Here is a 20,974-nt window from a genome sequence, read left to right on the forward strand (position 1 = left end):
CTACTCCATCTCCCCCCACTTGCCGCCCCCAATTTGATGCTTCAAAATGACATCTGGATGCCTTTGTCATGATTGCAATTGCACTGTAGTCACTTAAAAGACTATTTTGCATCACACAAACGGAGAGCAAGTCAGCTCCCCAGCCTGGCTCAGACCATCTGTGTCTGGTTGCAACGCAGGCATTAAGCTCCCTTCCCAAAAGGGCATCTCTAATGATGCTGAAGATAAAGGAGACCCTTTGTCTTCAGAGAAGAAGCCTAATGCCCGGTCTCTCCTGGGCACGGAGGGCCAATGAACTTCCATCCAAGCTGGAAAAGAACGATGTTCTACCACAGATACTAGTTCAAAAACAATTAAGCCCGTATCATGAGCGTGCCATATGCACAATAAAGATTTTATGGAGTATTGAGTTCTGGGAGGATTCATGAATACATTTATAGAATTGTATGAACGGTTCGAGCCAGTTCTTATAGGAACACAAAAAGATGATTGCCTTCAGAGCATTAGCTCTCCTAGATCACAACGGTTGGCCTTGACAGCTAAAGTCAAGATGGAATTCTTCCATTCAACCCAGAAATCGTAACCAATTCAGTAGTCTATATTTATACATTTTCTCTTTCGTATCTTAATCTATCTTTTATACATATATTTCTATATATATATATATATTTCTATATATATTTCTATATTTCTATATTTCTATATATATATATATGTCTTCTTAAGTTTTCGTGGGTGTGCATATGCAAAAAATTAAAATCTTGGGTGTTTTCCCGCGTCATTGTAAATAAGTTGGTTAAAATATTTAAAATTCTGGTTAAAATCCCAGTTTTTAAGCTGGGATTTTAACCAGAATTTTAAATATTTTAACCAACTTATTTACAATGACGCGGGAAAACACCCAAGATTTTAATTTTTTGCATATATATATATATAAATTTGTATTTGTATTTATGTTTTTACTTTGGCTGTGCACCGCCCTGAGTCCTTCGGGAGAAGGGTGGTATATAAATTTGGTAATAAATAAATAAATAAATAAATAAATAAATAAATAAATAAATATTTTATTTACATTTAACATAAACAGAAATGCAGAAATCGTAAATGGAACCCTTACTTCACTAAGTAAAACAACAGGAGCAATTGGTCAAGGCAGGACCGAAACGCTAAAAAGAAGTAAGGAGAAGAGCAACAAAGATGATTTGGGGGACTAAAGGCTAAACCATATGATGAACAGCTAATGAGGCTTGGTGGCACAGTGGTTAGAGTGCAGGACTGCAGGCTACCTCTGCTGCCTGCCGGCTGCCTGCAGTCCAAGTCTCACCAGGCTCAAGGTTGACTCAGCCTTCCATCCTTCCGAGGTGGGTAAAAGAGTTATAAGTCTATAGAAGGATGGACATTTCCTTCTCGTCCTCCATCTATCTTCTTCTCCTTCTTCTCTTTCTATTTTCCTTTTCCTTTTCCTTTTTTTCCTTTTCCTTTTCCTCCTCTAAAGATCCTGCTAATATAATGATTTGCTACGGGTGGGGAAGGCTGTTTTCACCCTCCCCAGATGCATAGAGAGGATCTGGAGCCAGCTGAGAAAGAAAAACGAGCCTTTCCAACCCCAGCCCCTCCGGAGGCAGGAAACAGCCTGTTTCCCTACTTCTGGTGGGCCCAGAAGGCCCGAAAATCAGCTGGCCAGTGCGTGCATGTGCACTGAAGTTGAGTTGGCATGCCAGGCAACATGACTCCATGCGCCATCATGGGTATAGGATCTCCTACTCAAGCCGAGGGTTGGACTAGAAGACCTCCAAGGTGCCTTCCAACTCTATTATTGTAAGGTTGTGTATCTTACACAATGTCTTCCAAGAGACCAGGGAGATCAGGAGGAAAAACTAGAAGCTGCCTTTGCTATGTACCCCAAAGATTCAAAAGTGAATGACTGAACCCAAGACTGGTACCCTAAAATTTACTGCTTTTTCCCTCCCACTTATGCATGTTTCACCTTCCCATAAACTGATACTTTCATTGCTAAAGGTGTGTGGTGGATGTAAGGTGTTATTTACTACTATTGTGGACAAGTTTGGACCTCTCTTTTTTTTTGCCCTTGGAGAAACCATCGTATAGCTGTCACAGCCGGCAGTCACCCAGGTAAGTTATTAGCCAGTTAATTACCTTCTTCTGAACCAATCTAGGAAGGGATGCTTCAAAAACAGAGGTCCGATTCTTCTGATGAGGAAACCAAGGTCCTCATTCCACAGCTGTCAGGAGAAGAGATATTGGAGTCGGTTTGTCCCCCCCGAAGTCCAGTTAGGTGCCCTTGCTGTGGAAGAAGGGCAAGAGACAAGCGATCTGTCAGAAGAAGTTCCAGATAAGAAGTTTGATTTATACTTAAGATGGACGTGCGATGGGCAAGGAGATGATCCACCAGTGATAGCTCAGGGAAGGGCAGTGGGAGGCATCAAAGGCATGGAAGGAGAAAACTTCAGCAATAACTTTCAGCTTTCTTTCTGCGACGAAAGAGCACTTTCACGAGTAGTCCTCAATTTATGGCCAGAATTGAGCCCAAGTATCTATTTTCTAAGGGAGACAATTGTTAAGTGCTGGTAGTACATCAGTATTGCAGGTTAACTCATTGCTCACTGCCAGGAGTTCGATCCTGGCCGGGTCAAGTTTGACTCAGACTTCCATCCTTCCGAGGTGGGTAAAATGAGGACCCAGATTGTTGGGGGCAAGAGGTTGACTCTGTAAACCGCTTAGAGAGGGCTGTAAAGCACTGTGAAGCAATATATAAGTCTAAGTGCCATTGCTCTTCCTTCCTTCCTTCCTTCCTTCCTTCCTTCCTCCCTCCCTCCCTTCTTTCTTCCTTCCCTCTTTCCTTCCTTCCCTCCCTCCTTCCTTCCTTCCTTCCTTTTCTTTTCTATTCTTCAACTGTCATAAATATAAACCAGTTGCCAAAGATCTGGATTTTGATCACGTGGCCATGGGGATGCTGGTCGTAAGTGTGAAACATGGTCATCAGTCATTTTTTTCAGTGCCGTGGTCACTAAAGGAAGGATTGTAAGTCAAGGACTACCTATATTTGCCTTCTGCTGAAAACCACCTCTTTCCAAAGGCCCCCAAATAACATTTTGCCAAAAAACGCATCTCTCTCTCTCTCTTTCTCCCAGGTTTTGCTTTCCCTGTTTCTGTTTCTCTGCCTGAAACCCACAAGATTTCTCCACTTAGTATGCGAGCAGGACAACAACTGCTGCTTGCATTATTTTTGACCACCGAGAATGGTTAGTGGGGAGGATGGATTCATGGAAGGAGACGGAGAAGAAGTTCTCCGTCTTGCTTTTCTCTTCTGATGAGGGGTCATTAAATGTTTTATGGGCACGTTGAACCGAGAGGAGGCTTAATATACTGGATTTTTATGGCATTCGCCGGTGCTAAAAATTGGCAGGCTGAGGCTCTGTTGTTATTTGTTGTTTGACACCGAGTTTCAGCTGCAAGACTCTGCATGGTTGGGGGCTGCCCCACAGAAGAAGGGAGTCAAGCTATTCTCCAAAGCACCTGATGGCAGGACAAGAAGCAACGGGTGGAAACTAATCAAGGAGAAAAGCAATTTAGAACTAAGGAGAAATTTCCTGACAGTGAGAACAATTAGCCAGTGGAACAACTTGCCTCCAGAAGTTATAAATGCTCCAACACTGGAAGTTTTTAAGAAGATGTTGGATAACCATTTGTCTGAAGTGGTGTAGGGTTTCCTGCCTGAACAGGGGGTTGGACTAGAAGACCTCCAAGATCCCTTCCAACTCTGTTATTCTGCTATTCTTTTTTCCTTCCTTCCTTCCTTCCTTCCTTCCTTCCTTCCTTCCTTCCTTCCTTCTTTCTTTCCTTCCTTTCTCTTTCCTTCCTTCCTTCCTTCTTTCCTTCCTTCCTACCTTCCTACTTTTCTTCTTTCTCTTTCCTTCCTTCCTACCTTCCATCCTTCTTTCTCTTTCCTTCCTTCCTTCCTTCTTTCTCTTTCCTTCCTTCCTTTCTCTTTCCTTCCTTCCTTCCTTTCTTCTTTCCTTCCTACCTTCCTACCTTTCTTCTTTCTCTTTCCTTCCTTCCTACCTTCCATCCTTCTTTCTCTTTCCTTCCTTCCTTCCTTCTTTCTCCTTCCTTCCTTCCTTCTTTCTCTTTCCTTCCTTCCTTCCTACCTTCCTTCTTTCTCTTTCCTTCCTTCCTTCTTTCTCTTTCCTTCCTTCTTTCTCTTTCCTTCCTTCCTTCTTTCTCTTTCCTTCCTTCCTTCCTTCTCTTTCCTTCCTTCTTTCTCTTTCCTTCCTTCCTTCCTTCCTTCCTTCCTTCCTTCCTTCCTTCTTTATCCTTCCTTCCTTCCTTCCTTCCTTCCTTCCTTCCTTCCTTCCTTCCTTCCCCATCACTGGAGGTTTTCAAGAAAAAATTGGACAGCCACCTGTCTGAAATGGAATAGGGTTTCCTGCTTGAGCAGGGGGTTGGACTAGAAGACCTCCAAGGTCCCTCCCAACCCTGTTATTCTGTTATTCAGGTTGGAGAGGGGCACAGAACTACAAAAAGGAATAACTGGGGGGGAATCCACCCTGCTTCAGATGATCTTCGGCTCCGTTTCCTCTGTTTCCTCAAACCAACCCACCAGGCGGCCGAACAGAAATCCGATAGCGTCTGCCTGATTGCCGAAGCTCCTCTGGAGACTTAATTTGGAAGCATTAGCACCGGAGGCAAAAGGGGAATAGAGAGGAAAATTGAATGTGCCTGGGCTGCATGCAAAATCCACTCGTGGAAAGAACCGATTCTCACCAAGCGGGAATAAAAATGCATCGTTGTTCTAACCGTGGGAGAGATTGGAGGTCTTTTCATAAAAAGTGCCCCTCTATTCATCAACATTTAAAATGTTCAATAAATGCTAAAATCTATCGACTGGCACACATTAGCTGCCCACTGCCTGGTTTTAAAGTGCTGGATGAAAAATAGGCTGCTTACAAAAACATGGAGGTGGAGGGGGAGACGGAGAACAGCCGCCCGGAGTAGAATCCGCTAATGAGAAATTTGTGGCAAACGGAATTCACACAACAAACGGAATCCACAACAATGGAATTGTTGGAGGGGGCATCGTTTTCCCTCCGTTTTTCTATTCAGCTCCATCCAGGAGCTCCATTTGTGGCGGCTCGCAGGAGCCTCAGATAAAAAGTTACAACTGCAAATATAATAATCATCATAATCATAAAAAGGATCCTTTCATTTTATTTTTATTTTTCCTGATAAGAATCAGTTCAAAAGGAAAATGGACATTGGGCGGAACAGGGCTCTGTGGACAGAAAGGCCGAATGGAAAATGGACAGCAAGCTAAGCCCAGTCGAACCGGCTCTGAATTCTAAAGCAAATGGGAATAAAAGAAATGCCTTTTTCAGCATACTGCTAGTTAGACCATAATGGATTCACCCTCAAAATTTTCAGCATCCCTCTCTCTCTCTCTCTTTCATTCTCTCTTTCTTTCTCTCTTTTCCCCCTCTCTTCCTGTGTCTCCTGTGAAGACATCCAAGCATAGAACCTTTTTCTCCCTCCCTTTCTCTCCCTCTTTCTCTCTCTCTCCCTCCACTCTTTCCCACTCCCTCTCTTTCCCTCTCTCCCTCCTCTCTCTCTCCGTGTCTCTCCTTCTCTCTCTCTCTCTCTCTCTCCATCTTTCTCCTTCTCTTTCTCTCTCTCTCCTTCTCTCTCTCTCTCTTTCATTCTCTTTCTCTCTTTCCCCCCCTCTCTTCCTGTGTCTCCTGTGAAGACATCCAAGCATAGAACTTTTTTCTCCCTCCCTCTCTTTCTCTCCCTCTTTTCCTCTCTCTCCCTCCTCTTTCCCACTCCCTCTTTCCCTCTCTCCCTCCTTCTCTCTCTCTCCGTGTCTCTCCTTCTCTCTCTCTCTCTCTCTCCATCTTTCTCCTTCTCTTTCTCTCTCTCTCCTTCTCTCTCTCTCTTTCATTCTTTCTCTCTCTTTTCCCCTCTCTCTTCCTGTGTCTCCTGTGAAGACATCTAAGCATAGAACTTTTTTCTCCCTCCCTCTCTTTCTCTCCCTTTTCCTTTCTCTCCCTCCACTCTTTCCCACTCCCTCTCTTTCGCTCTCTCCCTCCTTCTCTCTCTCCGTGTCTCTCCTTCTCTCTCTCTCTCTCTCTCCATCTTTCTCCTTCTCTCTCTCTCTCTCTCTTTCATTCTTTCTCTCTCTTTTCCCCCCTCTCTCTTCCTGTGTCTCCTGTGAAGACATCCAAGCATAGAACTTTTTTCTCCCTCCCTCTCTTTCTCTCCCTCTTTCCCTCTCTCTCCCTCCACTCTTTCCCACTCTCCCTCTCTTTCCCTCTCTCTCCCTCCTTCTCTCTCTCCTATCTCTTTCCTTCTCTCTCTCTCTCCATCTTTCTCCTTCTTTCTCTCTCTCTTTCTCTCCTCTCTCTTTCCTTCTCTTTCTCTTTCTCTCTCTTTCTCTCCTTCTCTCTCTCTCCTTCTCTTTCTCTTTCTCTCTCTCTCTCTCCTTCTCTCTTTCTCTCATTCTCTCTCTCATTCTGTTTTATTGTTCTGGGTTTTTCCCCTCCTTCCCCAGTAACAAACTGCTGTATTAAACTATTTCTCTTTTTTACTGTACTCTTTTATCGTAAAGGCTGATCAAAGACCGCCATAAAGATATTTGATTAGAATTGAACAGGCCTTGTTAAATGCCTTCAGAATCAGGCTCCAAGATATGGAGGATTAAAGTCCTACCAGGCACTGGGACTACTGATTCAACAGCCAGCACTGACAGCCAGTTTGGCCTAGTGGTTAAGGCTCCTGCCTAGAAAGTGAGAAAATATGAGTTCTAGTCTCACCTTAGGCATGAAATCCAGCTGGGTGAATTTGTGCCAATCACCAGGAGATGGTAAATTCTAGTCCCATCTTAGTCATGACATCTGGCTGGGTGACTTTGGGCCAATCAACAGAAGACTGGGAGTTCTAGTTCCACCTTAGGCATGAAAGCTGGTTGGGTGACTTTGGGGCAATCAGCAGGAGGCTGGGAATTCTAGTCCCACCTTAAACATTTAAGCTGGTTGGGTGACTTTGGGCCAATCAGCAGGAGGCTGGGAATTCTAGTCCCACCTTAAACATGTAAATTGATTAGGAGACTTTGGTCCAATCAGCAGGAGGCTGGGAACTCTAGTCCCACCTTAAACATTCAAGCTGATTGGGAGACTTTGGTCCAATCAGCAGGAGGCTGGGAATTCTAGTTCCACCTTAAACATGTAAGTTGATTAGGAGACTTTGGTCCAATCAGCAGGAGGCTGGGAATTCTAGTCCCACCTTAAACATTCAAGCTGATTGGGAGACTTTGGGCCAATCAGCAGGAGGCTGGGAATTCTAGTCCCACCTTAAACATCCAAGCTGATTGGGAGACTTTGGGCCAATCAGCAGGAGGCTGGGAATTCTAGTCCCACCTTAAACATTCAAGCTGATTGGGAGACTTTGGGCCAATCAGCAGGAGGCTGGGAATTCTAGTCCCACCTTAAACATCCAAGCTGATTGGGAGACTTTGGTCCAATCAGCAGGAGGCTGGGAATTCTAGTCCCACCTTAAACATTTAAGCTGGTTGGGTGACTTTGGGCCAATCAGCAGGAGGCTGGGAATTCTAGTTCCACCTTAGGCATGAAAGCCAGCTGGGTGACTTTGGCCCAGTCACTCCCTCTCAGCCCAACCCACCTCACAGAGTTGTTGTTGGGAAAATAGGAGGAAGGAAGATATGTTGGATATGTTTGCTGCCTTGAGTTATTTATAAAAATAATAAAGCAGGAAGCAAACGAACAAAAATACCCTTTCTGGTCCTCTTCAGCCATCACTGATTCTAGCCAACACATTCGCCCCAACTGCTAAGGAGAAAAAAAAGCCTGAGCTGTGCACGAGAGGATTTAAGCCATGCAGGGGCTGCCTTCCATTGCCAGAAGCAACTTTGGCATCCAGCTTTTGGGCATTGCTGCTTTTGACTTCTGCTTTGTTTTGACCTCGGTGTATTCCTGACTAAGACTCTGACTCATCCCTCAGTCCTTTGCAATCTATTGTGTGGTATTGGATTGCAGCAATGTTTGTCAAGCTCAGCAATTTTAAGATGGCGTGGATGTCACCTTCCAGAATTCCCCAGCCAGCATTCGGGGAGTTGAAAAATCCATACAAATTTGTTAGAAATGCTGGATTACAGACTTTGAATTACATCTTCGCCTTGGCCTTTGGTAGCACTTAGCAATAGCTAACCTAGAGAAGCAGGGATTAACACCAGACAAACAATCAAGCAGAAAACAATAACCTCATCAAGGAACTACCAAGGAAAGAAAAAAACCCTCACACCCTTGCCAAAACGTCCAGAGCAAGTCCCATATATATAAACAAGGAGCAAATTCTGTACTCCCTCATACTGATGATGCTACCTAGTTGGGTAATGAAACGCCTGCGTGCAAATAACCAAGCTCAGAGAGCATTAAGGGCTCCAAAATTAGTACATTGACCAGGTTTAGGTTGTTGGGCTATTTCCAGGAGTGGCAGCACATTTAAAGATCACGTCCAGTCGGTGACTGGTACCAGACAAAAACAGAAGTGAAATAAAGTGCAATTGTGCTGAGCATAATGAAATGCATTAGGAAATCAGGAACGCAATCATGCTCAGAGAAAAGAAATGAAAAAGCACAAAGTGAAAATGAACGTGACTGTTTGCTCTAAAAAAAAAAACCTCACACCATTCTCCTTTCCCCACCTGAGAGAATATTTGCCTGTTTTGACGCCCTCTTGTGGTCACGATGAAGATGACAACCTCCGCTGCAGTTCTCAAAGAGGACTAGCAGTCCGTCAACAGAATCAACAAACCTTGTGGAGGAAAAGGGAGCAGCAATCCGGCACCCAGAACCTCTTTTAAGATTTATTTTTTACAGGAGCATCTCAAGATCCCAAGAAAAGTGTCAGAAGCAAGCAAACAGAGCCATTTATAAGTAACAAAAGTCAGGAACTTTATTGTTTACCACCTACACTACGAGAATCTCCTCATGCTGCTTGTCTTCCCTAAGAACAACCAAGTAAGGTTGCTTCATGGATCTTGGGAGAGGTCAAACTTATGTCGCTTGTGGCTGTGCAAGGACTCCAAGCTAGGTCCTTGCTTGACTCTTCCTTCCAGCCCAGCTGCCAGTTTCCCAACAAAAGGTGACAACAATTTTGGAGAACTTTCCTGAAGTTGCTTAGGAGACCAGATTGGGGAAAAAGCTGTTTAGAGGCAGTGGTGGGATTCAAGTAATTTAACCACCGATTCTCTGCCCTAATTATTTCTTCCAACAACCAGTTTGCCAAACTGCTCAGAAAGTTTACAACCGGTGCTCCCGAAGTGGTGCGAACCGGCTGAATCCCATCACTGATTAGAGGCCTAATCATACCTTGTGAATGACAGCATTAGCTATCTCTCCACTGGTACAGTGGTCTAAGCACCCTGTTATTAACACAGCTGCCTGCAATTACTGCAGGTTCGAATCTCACCAGGCTCAAGGTTGACTCAGCCTTCCATCCTTTCTAAGGTAGGTAAATTGAGGACCCAGATTGTGGGGGCAATAAGCTGACTTGGTATAAATATACAAAAGGATGAAGGCTATTGCTTCACGCACTGTAAGCCGCCCTGAGTCTCCGGAGAAGGGCGGCATATAAATCAAATTTAAAAAAAAAAATTCAAGCATGTAGATCAGTGTTGGTGAACTTTTTCGGCACTGAGTGCCGGAAAGTGGAAGAGCAGGTGCCTGGTGCACATGCGCGTGCCAGGAAGATGATCTTCCAGTTTCCGGTGCACGCATGTGCACCAGGCCACCTGATCTTCGGTGTCTGGCACTCTCCCATGCATGAAGACGAGCTGGTCGGTGCAATGAAACCCGGAGAGTGCCCAGAGAGATAGCTCTGCATGCCAGTTCCAGCACGATTCGCCATCAGTGGGGAAGCTGGTCTTCAATGCCGGAAGTAATATCCATACCCTTTTACACCAAAATATCTGTTCTCTTGCTTCCTTTGTGTAGTGCAGCAGTTTGTCAAAGGCGAGGAATTCTGAGCGTCTAAGTCCACACATCTTAAAGTTGCCAAGTTTAAAAACCCAGGTAGTACATCTCGGCTGAGAAGGAGGGGGATTAAAAACCTTTGCACTGTTGGTATATTTGGGCTAATGGAGAAATAAATCCCATCCTCCGAGAGATGAGGCTGGCAAAGTTGCACACTTCTACATGGTTTCCAAGTGTTACGGGGATAAAATTTAATAGGGCTGGTGGCTACTAGAATGAGTATATTTCTAATCATGCTGTCCTCCTACTTTTATTATCATTTTACAGATGTCCGGAGGCTAGAGTGCATCTCTCCTGTACTTTCTTGCTCTTTCGCCTTCCATTTTTCCTGACTAGAAAAAAAAATTGGTTACAGAGCACATTTTGATTGGAATCAGTAGGAGCCGTTGATTAGGAAGCTCTCACTGCGAAAGTAGAACGGGTCAGAAAATGCTCCTGAAGCATAATTGTTGCAAACACCGAGGAAGTTTGAAGATGTGGGCCTCTCATCCTCAACACAGGCAGCATCCTTCAGATGGAGGCATGTGGACCTCCAACTTCCCATCATGCTTTAGGGGAAATGTTGGTATTGAAGCCCGCTTCTCCAGAGAGGATCCAGAGGTTTTAAGAGACTGAGGTTGGCCCACGAGAGTGAAAGGTTGTAATGGTATGTGAGAGTGACCTTGGGGAGACAGGAGGAAGAGGTTAAGCAAAGGCAACAGATGGGTAAGAGGCAGCATGAATATGGGCGTGGCAAACATCTCAGAAGGGATGGAAGAGGGATGTCAGCCTACAAGGTAGTCCAGAGAAGATGTACAAGCAGAAGAACCAGCTCTACTTTATTGTGGTGGTGATGATGATGATGATGAGGAGGAGGAGGAGGAGGAGGAGGAGATGATGATGATTGGGATGGGGATAAGGAAGGAGGAGGAGGAGGAGAAATCAAATCAAATCAAACCTTTATTGTCAATGCACAACGTGTGTACAAGGAAATTGAATAGAAATTGAGAAGGGGAAGGGGGAGGGGGAGGAGGAGGAGGAGGAGGAGGAGGAGGAGGAGGAGGAGGAGGAGGAGGAGGAGGAGAAGAAGAAGAAGAAGAAGAAGAAGAAGAAGAAGAAGAAGAAGAAGAAGAAGAAGAAGAAGAAGAAGAAGAAGAAGAAGAAGAAGAAGAAGAAGAAGAAGAAGCGGAGGAGGAGGAGGAGGAGGAGGAGGAGGAGGAGGAGGAGGAGGAGGAGGAGGAGGAGGAGAAGAAGAAGAAGAAGAAGAAGAAGAAGAAGAAGAAGAAGAAGAAGAAGAAGAAGAAGAAGAAGAAGAAGAAGAAGAAGAAGAAGAAGAAGAAGAAGAAGAAGAAGAAAAAATAATAATAATCCATTCAGTCGAGTCTAATTCTTGGCAATTCCATGGGCCAGGTCTCTCCATGCATCTTCTGACTTTACTCTACTTGAGTTGTTCAATGCTCTGGCTGGGGTCAGTTTTGATGGTGTCCAGCCATCGTGTTCTTTGACATCCTGGTTTCCTTTTACCACTAACTCTTCCAAGCATAATTGCTTTCTCCAGTAAATTCCTCCTCATGACATGGCCAAAGTAAGTGAGGCTTTACTGTAAGGTTACATTAACAGAATCTTTCAAATCTAAAAGAATATAATATATATATATATTCCCAGTGCATACATATATTTCAGGGACATTTATTCGAGAGGGGGATATTCAGGATCATTTCAGCTAGCGACTTTGGCAAGGATGGAGAAGCTGGCTGGCTGGCCACTGCCCAGAATTTCTCTCTTTCTCTCTCCACTCTTCCTTGGGGAAGGTGATATCAAATTTAGGATTTTCCTCACATGTAAATACAATCTATGTGTATTGATGTGTATCAAAGGAACGTTGGCAGTGGACGGACATCAGGGAATGGTCGTCGTGATTGCTACTCTGGAAAAAAGCTTTGTGCAGAATTCAAAAGATCAGGGATTAAAGCCAAAGAAAAGCAACTAAACACTTTGGGTTCATAAACGCAGATTATAAATGTATAACCCATTTTAAGAAGGGAGCAGCATAATAAAAGAGAAGATTAAAAAAAAAAAAGCTGATAAAACAACCTATTTTTGTTTCCTTCCAGAAGTAACCTCCTTGTAATGGCAGATGTTTATTACTTTTTCAGATCAGAGGAAAACTTTCTACACAAGGGAAGCTGAGCGTGGAACAGAATTCTTAAAAACGATCAACCTCGTGAGGTCCAAAGAGTCACCTCCACTCCGGCACAGATATTTGCCGCAACACGCAAATTCATCAACTAACCAAACACACAGGCCAAGCTTCCACGAAGCCGACCAATTCAACAGAGCCGCGTATCCGTTGGCCTGGATGCCATTCAACTGTCTGGCTGAGCATTTCCATGGAGACAACCTACCTCTACAAGAAGCTTTCAATGTTTTGACGAAGGTGTGATTCACCTCACTCCTAACTATTTGAGGGCAATATTTCTTGGCCGATAGTCGGTTGTAAAGCCAGCTTTCCTCAACCTGGCGTCTCTCACTCTCCCAAGATAGTCCGGGTGTGCAAATTTCAGAAGGGACTATAACAGAATAACAGAGTTGGAAGGGATCCTGGAGGCCTTCTAGTCCAACCCTCTCCTCAGGCAAGAAACCCTGTACCGTTTCAGACAAATGGTTGTCCGATCTCTTCTTAAAAACATCCAGAGATGGAGCATTCACAACTTCTGGAGGCAAGTTGTTCCACTGATTCATTGTTTAACTGTCAGGAAATTCCTCCTTAGTTCTAAGTTGCTTCTCTCCTTGATTAGTTTCCACCCATTGCTTCTTCTCCTACCTTCAGGTGCTTTGGAGAATAGCTTGACTCCCTCTTCTTTGGGGCAGCCCCTGAGATATTGGAAGACTGCTATCATGTCTCCCCTAGTCCTTCTCTTCATTAAACTAGACATACCCAGTTCCTGAAACCGTTCTTCACATGTTTTAGTCTCCAATCCCCTAATCATCTTTGTCGCTCTTCTTCAACTGTACAATGTGGTCCTTGACTTGTAAGGACACAATTAGGAGCAGAATTTATGTTGCTAAGCAAGGCAATTGTTAAGTGAGACATGCCCACTGTCGCAATCCTTTTTTTTTTTTGCCATCGTTGTTGAGGGAATCGTCGAATTTTTGCCGTTATTCAATGGATCAGGCGATCGTGAAGCGAATCCAGTTTCGCCCATTTCCTTTGCTTGTCAGAATACGAGTGGGAAGGTTGCAGGTAAGGATCACAATGACCGCAGCCAACAACGTCACAATGGCCGCAGCCATGATGACTACAACATGCCAGTTGCCAAGAGTCTGGATTTTGATCGTGTAACCGTGGAGATGCTGAGGTAGTCATCGGTGAAAGGACTGGATGTAAGTCCATTTTTGGCTGTAAATCAAGGATTATCTGTATAACCAGAGTAAACTGATTAAAACTAATTGTCGGTTGAAAGCCTGGGAAAAGAGCTGCTTCTTTACAGATGTTCTATGCTGGGGGTTCTCAGGGGTTCGGGAGAACCTCTAGCTAAGATCCTGTGCAGTTCGGAGAACCCCCAAATCCCACTCCTGGCTGGCCCCGCCCACCCCTCCCCTCCCCTCCCCGGAGTCCCCACACGGCCTGTTTTGGATGCAGGTAAATGCAGGGTACCCACGGAGGCTCAGGGAGGGCGAAAAACAGCCCTATCAGAAGTTCGGGAAGGCCGGAAACGGGCCTCCGGAGCCTGGGGAGGCCGTTTTCGCCCTCCCGGAGGTTCGAGAAAAGCCTCCAGAGCCAGGGGAGGGCAAAAATGCCCCCTCCCCCACTATGGAGCAGGAGGCCAGCTAGGCCACGCCCACCATGGCCACGCTCACCCAGCAACTGAGCAGAGAACCCCTTGCTAAAAAAATTTTGAAGCCCACCCCTGTCTATGCCCTCCCCCCCAGGGGATTATGGGAGCAAGAGGGCGCTCCCATGTGATGCCTCTCTTGCGCGAGCTGCATTGGCTTCCAGTGGTCTTCCGGGTGCGCTTCAAGATGTTGGTCACCACCTTTAAAGCGCTCCATGGCATCGGACCTGGGTATTTGCGAGACCGCCTTCTGCCGCTGATAGCCTCCCACCGACCAGTACGCTCCCACAGAGAGGGACTCCTCAGGGTGCCGTCGGCCAGGCAATGTCGGCTGGCGACCCCCAAGGGGAGGGCCTTCTCTGTGGCAGCCCCCGCCCTCTGGAACGATTTGCCCCCGGAGATACGAAGGATATCGGATCTCCGGGCCTTTCGCCGTGCCCTGAAAATTTTTCTTTTCCATCAAGCAGGGCTGGCGTGAACCCCCCCCCTTTTTTAGCTCTTTTTAGCTTTTTAGTTTTTTAAGTGTAAATTGGGTTTTAATTGGATTGTTTTAAATTGTGGGCCAAAGCTGTATAATTCTTTCAATTGATTTTAAATTTTGTATTGGTATGTTTTTATCCTTGGCTGTGCACCGCCCTGAGTCCAATAGGAGAAGGGTGGTATATAAATTGAATAAATAAATAAATAAATAAATAAATAAATAAATAAATAAATAATTTCATAGCTATGGGCAAATAGGGGAGTCCACAGAAGAGTCAAAGACATTAGGATGGAGACCACAATCCTGAGACACCCCTTTTTTTAAAAAAATAAAGGCGGAGCTTCAATTTAATTGGTTGGTGCTGCCATTTTGACTTCATGGACTCCCTTTCCACATCTGCCGAAGGCCGTGTCCTCCTACCCATCGGAAAGGCTTCTATTGCCACTCCATATTTCCTAAACGAAGGGAGGAAAACGAGGGAAGAGGGCCCCCGAGAGGGGAGGTAAACAACCCAATTCCACAGCATATATTTTGCCTCCACGGTGCCACAAAAGGGGGGGAAAAAATAAGGTGTGAAGAGAAGATCTGGCATACAACATATTAATCACTTCTCTAACATCCAAACACGAAATGCATCATTAACATTCACGGTGATTTCAATTAATCTGCCGCATTGGGAAGAGCAAAGGAGGTGGGGGGGGAGACCCCTCATTCTCTCTCGTTGGCACGCATGTAAATCACCCACACCCTTGCCAGAGGAGGAAAAAAAAAACCACCCGGAAATCTTTATCGAAAATTGTACACAGCGATTCCTTCCAAGCCTACGCATGGCTTCCATCAGCCTGCGTCTTGCCAGATGTTGCCCGGATTGCAATTGTGAAGATTCACACCCAGCTTGCTGGGAATTTTGGAGCTTCCATCTGAAATGGCTCATTTGCAGGGACTCTTCTCGGTGACATCCAAGGATGCCCCACTAACACCAGACAACGACTGGTACCCCCTTAGTAACAGCAAAGCTGAATACCGATGGTCCTTCACTTACCACCACATTGAGGACCTGTATACTGCATGAGCCAAAATGAGGGCTGTGAAAATATGTACAGACCCCTCATATCCTGGACATAAATTCTTTCAAATTCTACCCTCAAATAGACGCTATAGAGCACTGCACACCAGAACAACTAGACACAAGGACAGTTTTTGCCCAAATGCCATCACTTTGCTAAACAACTAATTCTCACAACACTGTCAAATAATTTACTATGACTGTATTACTATTATTCTTCTCTTCCTTACTAGTATCTCTCTCTTCCCACTTATTACTATAACCATGTTGCTTGTATCTTTCAATTTATATTGCTTTTATTTGTTTCCTAGTACGATTCGATAGCTTATTAGTAACCTTGACTATCACTAAGTGTTGTATCTTTTTATTCTTGATGAATGTATTTTTATCCTCCTTATGTACACTGAGAGCATATACACCAAAGACAAATTCCTTGTGTGTCCAATCACACTTGTCCAATAAAAGTCTATTCTATTCTATTCTATTCTATTCTATTCTATTCTATTCTACTCTACTCTACTCTACTCTACTCTATTATTCTATTCTATTCTATTCTATTCTATTCTATTCTATTCTAGTCTAGTCTAGTCTAGTCTAGTCTAGTCTAGTCTAGTCTAGTCTAGTCTACTCTACTCTACTCTACTCTATTCTACTCTACTCTACTCTACTCTACCCTACTCTACTCTATTATTCTATTCTATTCTATTCTATTCTATTCTATTCTATTCTATTCTATTCTATTCTTTGTTTAGTGACAGTTTCACTTTCCACAGCACTGAAAAATGTGACTTACGACCGATCCTTGCCCTTATGACCATCACAACATTTCCACAATCACTTGATCAAAATTTGGGCGCTTGACCTCTCCCCAAAGTAGGAACAAGGGAAGATGAGTTACCACAGGGGAATAACCCACCGGTGTCTCGAACTGCCGGCCAGGTTGAAACAGTACCTTGTTTCAGTGAGGAAGAATGTGTAGCTGCCCATTTTCCCGTGCTTAGCTGTATCCTCCCACTGAGCTATTGTTGGGGAATGACCAACAAGGCAGGAAGGAGGAGTCAAGAGAGGCCCTAGCATGGAATCATTGCATAGCCACAAGTGGCATAAGTTGGATCTTATTCATGAAGATTCATGAAGCCTCATCTGATTGTTCCCAGTGGAAAGCAAACAGTCTGGCGAGATTCTAGTAACATAGGTGGTAAACAATAAAGTTACTGACTTCGAGCTTGTTTGGAGGTTCTAGCAGGAGAGCGCAGCTATCGTATACCCTTGACCGAAGATCGGTACACTCCTTCTATCTGGGATGGTCGTCCTCTTCCACCAGCTTCGGGAGGGACGCACATGGAGCGCTGAGGGAGAAAGGGGACACCCGCCTTGCCAGCCAGATCAGCCAAATCAACCCTGGCGATCAATGGGGTGACAGATGTCGCAGCCAGATCGCCCTCACATCCTGTGCTCCCTGTGCTCCCCTGCAACAGTAGTTTACTGTTCTTTTCCTTCCTTCCTTCCTTCCTTCCTTCCTTCCTTCCTTCCTTCTTCTTTCTTTCTTTCTTTCTTTCTTTCTTTCTTTCTTTCTTTCTTTCTTTCTTCTTTCTTTTTCTTTCTTTTCTTCTTTCTTTCCTTCCTTCCTTCCTTCCTTCTTTCTTCTTTCTTTCTTTCTTTCTTTCTTTTTCTTTCTTCTTTCTTTCTTTCTTTCTTTTTCTTTCTTCTTTCTTTCTTTCTTCTTTCTTTCTTTCTTTCTTTTTCTTTCTTCTTTCTTTCTTTCTTTCTTTCTTTCTCAGAAGAGTTTGTTACAAATTTGTCAACACTTTGTCGAAAGCTGGGAGCCAGCAGGCCTTGCTGTAAAGCCCACCCAATCTGTTTCTCACACAATACCTGGGGAGATGCCTTCTTAGTCACAGCTGATGGGAACGATTATCCTAGAACAGTGTGTTTCACCGCCTGTGAAGCCAACCATCGTTTTCCAGCACAATTGGTGGGTTTTTTGTTTTTGGCAAAATATGGTTCGAAGCGATCTCTTCTTACAACAATTCATTTAGTGACTGTTCAAAGTTACAGTGGCACTTAGGACCATTTTCCACGCGGACGACCGTGGCAGCATCCCCGTAGTCATGTGATTTATACTCAGAGGCTTGACAACTGACTCACAGTTATGACGGGTGTGTGTCAGTGGTGTGGCACACCACTGGTGTGTGTCAGTGGTGGGTTTCAAAAAAATTTTTTACTACCAGTTCTGTGGGTGTGGCTTGGTAGGCATGGCTTGGTGGGCATGGCAGGTGAAGGATACTGTAAAATCTCCATTCCCACCCCACTCCAGGGGAAGGTTACTGCAAAATCCCCATTTCCTCCTGATCAGCTGGGACTCGGGAGGCAGAGAATAGATGGGGGTGGGGCCAGCCAGAGTTGATATTTACCGGTTCTCCAAACTACTCAAAATTTCCGCAGCCGGTTCTCCAGAACTGGTCCTAACCTGCTGAAACCTACCTCTGGTGTGTGTGTCACGCAATCCCCTTTTGTGACCTTCAGACAAGCGAAACCCACAGGGAAGCTGGATTCAGTTAACAACCATGATACTAACTTAACCACTGCTGTGATTCACTTAACGGTGGCAAGAAAGGTCATTCAACGGGGCACAATTCATTTCACAAATGTTGCTAAGTGACATTGGGCACAATTGTGGCTGTAAATCCAGGACAGCCTGTACATTCCGTTTCTGCCTTGGGTCTGATTTACGTCCTGATTGCTAGCATTCCCAAAAAAGCCTAGAACCGATTCAGAACCCCAAAACTAGACGCAGTCTATCTGCGACTCTGATCAAGATGCTCTTTTTTGTTCTTATCTGCTGAAAAGAAAATGAAACAAGAAAAGCAACCGGCGAATAGAATCTCTCATCGAAAGGATCACAGATAAAAACAGATCAGCTTTGCCTTGATCATCTATAAATATGGCGCATGATTTTGCCCTCTTTGAATGCACTTTAATCTGCAGAATAACACCAAAATATTCTAATTGTCTCTCGGGTCTTCCTTCCCAAACCATCACGCTGATTAGACCCTAATATTATTTGGCTATTGATTAATAAGGCACCGTAATCCTGTCTCTTTGAGATGATTCTTGTCACTAATACCTTCTGCATAAAAAAAAAAAAAAGGAAAAAAAGAAAAAGGATTCTAAAACTGACAGATTGCCAGAGCCTAAAATTGATGACTGATGACTTTATTGCTAAAATGTGATTTATTCTCTCTATTGAAAGCATTATGTTCTTTTCTTCTGTTCCGTGGCTGGTGTTTGAACATGTCCTTTAGGATGGAGGTGGGGGGGAAGGGAATGGATTGGGGCTGAAGGGGGGGGGGGTTCCCTCACAGCTGTCTGGCTTTTCACTAATTTACCATACGTAGCAACTTAACCGGTCTATTTAACTTATATGCAAAGCACATCATGAGAAAGGTGGGGCTAGATGAATCAAAAGTCGGAATTAAGATTGCTGGGAGAAATATCAACAACCTCAAATATGCAGATGATGTCACTCTAATGGCAGAAAGCGAAGAGGAACTAAAGAGCCTCTTGATGCGGGTGAAGAAGGAGAGTGCAAAAATTGGCTTGAAACTCAACATTAAGAAAACTAAGTTCATGGCATCCAGCCCTCTCAATTCCTGACAAATAGATGGGGAAGAAATGGAGGGAGTGACAGATTTTATTTTCCTGGGCTCCAAGATCACTGCAGATGGGGACTGCAGACAAGAAATTAAAAGACGCTTGCTCCTGGGGAGGAAAGCTATGGCAAACCTAGACAGCATACTAAAAAGCAGAGACATCACCCTGCCAACAAAAGTGTGTATAGTCAAGGCTCTGGTTTTCCCAGTTGCAATGTGTGGCAGTGAAAGTTGGACCATAAGGAAGGCTGAGCGCCAAAGAATGGAGGCCCTTGAACTCTGGTGCTGGAGAAGACTCCTGCGAGTCCCTTGGACTGCAAGACGATCCAACCGATCAGTCCTAGAGGAGATCAACCCTGACTGCTCTTTAGAAGGCCAGATCCTGAAGAGGAAACTCAAATATTTTGGCCACCTAATGAGAAGGAAGGACTCCCTGGAGAAGAGACTAATGCTGGGAACGATTGAGGGCAAAAGAAGAAGGGGACGGCAGAGAACGAGGTGGCTGGATGGAGTCAATGAAGCACTAGGTGTGAGCTTAAATGGACTCCAGAGGATGGTAGAGGACAGGAAGGCCTGGAGGAACGTTGTCCATGGGGTCGTGATGGGTCGGACACGACTTCGCAACTAACAACAACAAAAGCAGCTTAAGGCATCCAACTGTGTTGCTTTTAAGGGGAGAGACACCAAGCATAAAAATTTAAAGATTAGAGGTGACATGATTGCAGTGTTCCAATATCTCAGGGGTTGCCACAAAGAAGAGGGGGTCAACCTATTCTCCAAAGCACCAGAAGGCACGATAAGAAGCAATGGATGGAAATGAATCAAGGAGAGAAGCAATCTAGAATTAAGGAGAAATTTCGTGACAGTGAGAACAATCAGCCGATGGAACCGAAGTTGCCTTCAGACGTTGTGGGAGCTTCATCACTGGAGGCTTTCAAGAAGAGACTGGACTGTCATTTGTCAGAAATGGTGTAGGGTCTCCAGCCTGAGCAGGAGGCTGGAGACCCTCCAAGGTCCTTCCCAACTCTGCTATTCTATCCTAACTTATGGCCAAAATTGGGACTAGAGTATGTGTCATAAATCATTGAGGTTTAAGTCCTAATCCTCGACCTCTTGGGCAAAACAATCACACCAAAGGGAAATAAGAGGAAGAGAAGAAAACTTTCAATGGTCCATGAAGTCAACTACAAATACCAGGTTAGACAAATCACTTCTACATGCCTGTGTTATGCAGGAGATATCATCTGAGTTATTTTTAAATCGGGGCCAGAAAGAGATATTTTGGAGTATGTAAAAATTACACTCTCAAATAAAAATCGCAAAATTACAGCGATGGCAGCCAAATTTTAACAACAGCTATAAAAACAAGGTCCTTACCAACGCACCAACGTCTGAGTTTTCAGTCCTTTTATGTAATATCTATCAATTCATTCTGTCTGCCAAACTATTTTGTCATATGCTAACATTTTTGATCCTGTCTGGGCTCTCCAAGAATTTTCGCTCGAACAGAAATTATAGATGCGTGTACCCATATTAAATATGACTGATCTAGTTAAGAACTTTTTTTCAACAAAATTGCCTCCCTCGCCGTCCCCAATAAACAGAAAAGGAGGAATCAGACACCTCAGTAGCCAAATAAAAGAGAAAACTGAACAAATAATTTTATCGTGTACATCTCACTGTACTGCATGTTCCCTTCAACTTGGTGCCCTCCAGATGTTTTTGATTACAATGCCCATCAGCCCCAACTCATCCTAATCTTGGTATCATTTGAAAGATGCTGATGAACAGAGATCACACTTTCAACCAAACCGATTGGCAAAAATCAAACATGGGCAAGAAGGAAATAATTTACCTTTCTTTAAAAGGACTTCAGTTCAAGGAATGTATGCAAA

At 44.4% G+C, this 20,974-nt stretch overlaps 1 protein-coding gene across 2 annotated transcripts in view; it reads right to left on the reverse strand.

Annotated features, from left to right (window-relative positions):
* The window catches only part of GRIK4 (glutamate ionotropic receptor kainate type subunit 4), a 409,943-nt gene that overhangs the window by 311,845 nt on the left and 77,124 nt on the right, over positions 1-20,974 (reverse strand). The window contains exon 2 of one of the 2 annotated variants that reach the window (XM_060683210.2): positions 2,158-2,305. The exons of the other annotated variant lie outside the window; for it this stretch is intronic. The gene's annotated coding sequence lies outside the window, so the exon portion shown is untranslated. The remainder of the gene's footprint in view (positions 1-2,157; positions 2,306-20,974) is intronic. 2 annotated transcript variants of the gene reach the window in all.

Source organism: Pantherophis guttatus, chromosome 9 (genome assembly GCF_059756535.1).
Source record: "Pantherophis guttatus breed Tessera chromosome 9, ASM5975653v1, whole genome shotgun sequence".
NCBI classification, from domain to species: Eukaryota; Metazoa; Chordata; class Lepidosauria; order Squamata; family Colubridae; genus Pantherophis; species Pantherophis guttatus.